Source organism: Pinus tabuliformis, chromosome 8, assembly GCF_031772625.1.
Source record: "Pinus tabuliformis cultivar Carrire ecotype Pingquan chromosome 8, CPIR1, whole genome shotgun sequence".
In the NCBI taxonomy this organism is placed as follows: Eukaryota; Viridiplantae; Streptophyta; class Pinopsida; order Pinales; family Pinaceae; genus Pinus; species Pinus tabuliformis.
In genome coordinates this window covers 1,956,430,728-1,956,436,513 of record NC_142294.1, presented here as the reverse complement: position 1 = coordinate 1,956,436,513, position 5,786 = coordinate 1,956,430,728, and the positions used below count along the sequence as shown (strand labels likewise).

General features: G+C 42.5%; 1 pseudogene; it reads left to right on the top strand.

Annotated features, from left to right (window-relative positions):
* Positions 1–4,575: 4,575 nt before the first annotated feature.
* Positions 4,576–5,422, top strand: LOC149244298 (inositol-3-phosphate synthase pseudogene; annotated as a pseudogene).
* Positions 5,423–5,786: the final 364 nt, after the last annotated feature.

Genomic DNA, 5,786 nt, shown 5'->3' with positions numbered 1-5,786 from the left:
GTGGATGTGGTGAGGGGAGTCTCCTGCTCTCTATCCCTCTTCTTTCCCTTTTCTTCTTTCTGTGGAGTTTGTAGCACTGAGGCCTCCACTGTCTTTCCTTGCCTAGGAGGCACATTCTCTTGAGCCTGTTGCTCAGTGGATATTGGGGCTTCAGCTATTTGTTCTTGCTGTTGTATTGGCTGCCCCTCTTTTTGCCCTTTTTCTTGCTGTTCTACTTGCTTTTCTGCTATAGGAGGTGGCTGTTCTTGCTCCATCTGCTTCTCTTTGCCTTTGCTGGAAGCCTGATAAGTAGCCTTGGCTGCTTGCTGATGTGCTGTCGAAGATGAGGCAGCTGCTCCAAGTTGCCTTTGATATGAAGAGGAAACCTGCCCACAAGTTTCCAAGTCAGCCTCTTTCTCAATATTCTTTGCCTCTCTTTGTAGCATTTGCTCTCTAGTCATTGGCTCTTCTAGAGTGCCCTCTTCCCAACTTAATAAATTGGCATATTTCTCAATGTGAGGCAATCTGATGTGAGCATAGCCACCCAATTTATATTTTACCCTCCTTAGAGAAATGAAATGATTAGGGTCATAAGGTATCCAGTGGAAACTAGTTTCTAATCGGAGGCCCTCTAGGATCCTATGAGCTTCCTTCCATCCCTCCTCCCTTTGGTTGTAAAGAAATGGGCCTAGCTAGTTCTTGACCTTTAGTTGCACCTTCTTGTTTTTGTTGTGGAAATGGACCTGGTCTGCATTTCCAAATTGTCTGAAATATTCCAAGGCAAATAGTCTCATCGGGACATATCTTGGCAGCCTATAAGGGTTCAACTCACAGCCATATATTCTGATTACTGTATGGTGTTGGTAAAAGTACCAATCACCAATGCTGTAGGCCTTTGAGAGGTGAAGTATTCTTTGCATCTCATCAGTCAATCTTTGAGGAGGGACACCAAATAAAAAAGTCATAGCTGGATGAATGAACAGGTCTATGAATTCACAGTATGTGTATGGTGAACGGGAGGTGCAATGAAAAACTGAGGTCCAAAATACTACAGACCTTGGATTTCCCTGGGCATCAAGTTTCTTGAGAGGAATAGGGAAACTTTCTGGTTGATAAAATAGGAACAGATGATAGATGTATGAGGTGTATCTGAACACCTTTTCTCTTTCTAGATTCATCAGTTGCCCATGAATCTTGTTTGCAATATACTCAGCATAGTCATAGTGCACAACAGGAGGCTTTCCAGGAGAAAATATGGACAGCATGGCCATTATGGTGTCATCAACATCCTCAACTCCCTTGTACCCCAGGACATAGCTGATCAAATCCACCAGCATCTTCCCCAAGTCATTGAGATATGGATGTCCAATAGGAGGTGTTCACAGAGCTTCAGAGCTTGGTTGAATAAATAACTGATTAATCTTGATGACCTGGGCACTGGACAACCTGCCCCCCTTCTTTAATAAGTCCATCATGGAGAGAGGAGTCAATGGTCTTGCAGAATGAAAGTTGATCATTTGATTTATGGCCTCAGGGGTGATATGGAACAAGACTGCACCTGATGTACTGAGGACAGCTCTTTGACAGGGATCATAGTTCTCACAGCATCTATGGATCAGGTCTGGAAGGACATTGACTTGAGGGAGGTTGTAAATGGGCAAGTTGGAGTCCCAAATCCCTAAAATATCAGCTCCACTGAGGTGTTGAGCTTTCAATTCATTTAGCATATGAATATTAAACTTAGAATTTATTGAGAACAAGTCTATCATCTGATAATCTTTATCTCCTAGGGCCTTCCATTCTAACTCTCTTTGTGGGGCGTTCAGAGGTTGAATATTCAGGGCTACTGGTGTTTCCATGGTTAAGTAGTACTATGACTTGTACTAGAACTGGTGTTACTAAACAGAGCAACACAGAGGGGTATCTCTGGAACAGAGAGGTGAATTGCAGAGGAACAGAGGGTAACTGGTAGTGTCAACAATTGAAATATTGCACAGAGGACTGATAGAGCAAATGCCAGGCCTAGTGAAACTGTATTCACGGTGAATTAGTGGAGCTCGGGTCTTAAGTTCATGAATGCGCGAACTGTCTGTGAATTTAGGAAAATTTGGATAAATGCGGGTTCTGCAGAGGAATTTCGACCCAACAATTGAAAATAGATACTGGTTATTGGAGGTTTGCTGGTAGTTACAGTGTTCCTCACTCTTTTTAAGCTATCTTTGGAGAATTATGGACAAAACCAGGCGTGGAGGGAACGATTTGGATAAATACCTTATGAATTGCCGGCAATGGTTACAAATGTAGGTGTAATGGACGTGCCCACGGTCTTTGTATTAGTTTCTGCAGGTTGGCGGCTAACGGTCGTAGTATGCATGCAGAGCAGAACAGTTTTTGTTTTGCAAAAAGTAAGAAAAACCGCGATTTTCGGCAAAAATATGGACTTTTGGGTCATTGGCGTTTTTTTTGGATGACGTCAGCATGATGTCATTAGGTGGGGTCGGGTACGGATGGGTGACGTGGCGGCCTGTGAGTGGTCCACGGGGACTGGTGAGGTGGTGGACAGGTCGGAGCGGTGGCGGGTCGGGCGATGATGAAGCGGTGAGGTGGCGTGACGTGGGCACGTCGTGGCGGTGACGAGGACGTGACGGGACCAACGGTAAACTAGAAGCGGTAAGTGGTTTTTCTCGGATCGCTCTGGATACGGAAGCAGTATTGTCAGAGGGCGACCCGAGAAAATTTGGGGGCGACGTGTGGCAAAGGCCTGACGTCACCCTCTGACAGTTTCTCGGGAGGTAACTTACGGTCATCGGTGCCGACCCGATATGGATAAGGGCCGTCGGATGGGAAAACCCAGATCCGACGGTCGACGGGTCATCAAGTTGTTAGGACGATACGGCAGCGGGCGGGGAATAAAATAACATTATTTTCGACATACGCGCCCGGCGGAAACATTAGAAAAGTGGGTTTTTTGACGGTGTTACGGGCAAAGTGGATTATGCGCGGGCTCATTTACAAAACCGGGATTAAGGTTATTAATCCAAGCTGATCTTGGATTAATCCCAGGATTAATTTATAGTGCTCTGTGGGTCGTGCTCTAATGTTTAGCGCTCAAAACATTTGAATACAATCATAGAGCTATAATGCTCGGGGAAGGGGATATGTAATTTTTTGGGTTTTTTGTATAATTTACATAGTAATAGGGGGAACAAGGGGTATAGGGAGTTAAATAGTAAGAACTTAGGGGTTAATATGAGTGGAAGATGGGGATGAGAAGGGATAACACTAAGTTTATATGATATCAACCTAGTTTAGGAAGTAGATCAAAATGAAAAGAATTTTAGACAAGAAATGTGGCTCTTAAAGAAACAAGAACCAACACAAGACCTTGACTGCTTTCATGAACACAACTGGTGTAGGGATGTTAGCAATAAATGTGAAGGGGGGAAATTAGAAAGTTAGACATGCTCCATTGAGTTGCTGCAAAATGATGGAGGAGAGGACCTTCTCTATCCATTGATGTTTCCTTTATGTTAGACCAGCAAAATTCAATTGAAAGGAATGACATTTCTGCAACCCCATCTACCTACCCATCTACTTGCCTAACAATTTTTGTTTCTTTATGGAGGGTGCACTTAGACTTGCAGACCCTCATGTGCCTTTTCTTTTCCTTTGTCTTTTTCTTTTGATTTTCTATCTAGAACTACCCTTATTGCTTCCAAGGCCCCAGATTAAGCAGTTGGGAACCTTAATTCTCTACCTAACTATTGGTCTGCCAAGATTAAACAGTTTGGACAGGCTTCTTTCTCTATTCTACAACAAAAATTGAAACATGGCATGATCCAGATTAGGCTGTTGGACCATCCATCCAAAATTCAGTCAACCTCAAGCTATGTACACATATTGCCTTCTCTTGGAAATATGGGATCTTTGCATCACCAAAGCAGAGCATATTTGGAACTTCTTTTGCCAATCATGAAATATGAAACCTATTGGTATAGGTATCTAACAGTGGCTCCACATGGGGATGGTTTTTCTTTTTGAAAGACCAAGAACAGTAGGTCAGAATGCCTTGGCCCTTTGATTTCTTTTCACCAAAACTTGGAGTTTTCCTCCTTGAAATCTCAAAATTGGAATCTGTCATACTTGTGGAACTTGCTGAAATAAAGCCTTTTCCTGATTCTGCAAGACCTTTCAAACTGAGGTATTCACATGCTGAAGGAAAACATTATATACAACAAATTATGTATAGGGGAACAGACATGCTATATGCATGGAGAGTAGTCAAAATAGTGCTTCAACATCCTGCCATTCACAGGACCTTCATCCAAATCAGTTTCATCAAGACTTTTAAGAAAGTAAGTATTGTTTCCTTGCACTGCTCGGGATCGACAGAGTGAAGTTGCAATGCATGGAGAGGAAGCCCCTCATATCGGCTTCCCCGCTCAGTTTCCACCAGAGCAATTTCTGACACCAACTTTCCAACATCCAGGAGGAGCCGAAGACCTGCGGTCTTCTTCGAAACAGTAGTCCTTTGTACAGGAACGCATTCGGCAGCTAACTGCATTCGGTCCTTCAGCAGCAAAGAATAGTGCCAAGGTTCTTGACATTAACCTACAGAAGCAGCTGCGGCCCTACATGCAAGGCATGAATCCTCTTCCTGCTATATATGACCCGGATTTCATACCGGCAAACCAGGGTGAGTCTGAAATCTCGCCATCGACTCTGTACGGCTTGGCATGCATTCAGGAGAACGTTCCCTTCATAAACGACAGTCCTCAAAACACCTTTTTTCAGGATTGATCGATTTAGCAATTACAAAGAACAGTATCATCGCAGGAGATGACTTCAAGAGCGGGCAGACAAAGATGAAGTCGGTGCCGGTCTTAAGCCAACTTCGATTGTGAGCTACAATCACCTCGGTAACAACGACGGGATGAATCTGTTAGCTCCCCAGACTTTCCGATCAAAGGAAATTTCATAGAGCAATGTCATTGACGACATGGTTGCCAGCAACGCCATTCTTTACGAACCAGGAGAACACCCAGACCATGTCATCGTCATCAAGTATGTACCTTACGTTGGAGACAGCAAGAGAGCCATGGACGAGTACACGTCCGAGATATTCATGGGAAAAAAAAACACCCTCGTAATCGACAATACATGTGAAGATTCGCTTCTTGCAGCTCCCCTGATCTTAGACTTGGTGTTGCTCGCCGAACTCTGTACCTCGAACCCACGGCAATTGGACGAGCTCCAGACATTCACCGGACTCGAACCCCGGACCGAAACACAGTGGGCCTTTTTCTTCTTGTTCAAGATAAGCGACGGCAGCGAAAGCCCTGTTGAATGCCAGGTGGGACCAGGGTTACGATACCACTGCCAGGATTTTCGAGAACGTGGACACCATTACCCTGATTCGTTGGCAAACAGAATGAGAAAATAAAGACTTCATTGGCTGGATAGGAGATTGAGTACCCTCCAAATGTCATTTTGAGTTACGTTTTGTTTGGATTTCTTTTGTATTTTTAGTTTAAAATTGTTTTGTATTTATTGTATTTATTTTCATTTTTATTTGTTTTGATTTAATTTGTATTAATATAAATTATGATTGTATTAATATATTACTATATTAATTATATTAATATATTAATATGTTGTAATTATATTAATACAGTACTAATTATTTGTGATAATCTTATGTTTGATATATTGTTTTATATTACATATGATTGTTATATTTAAAATTGTTTTGTATGTATTGTATTTATTATATTTATTTTTATTTTGTTTTGATTTGATTTGATTTG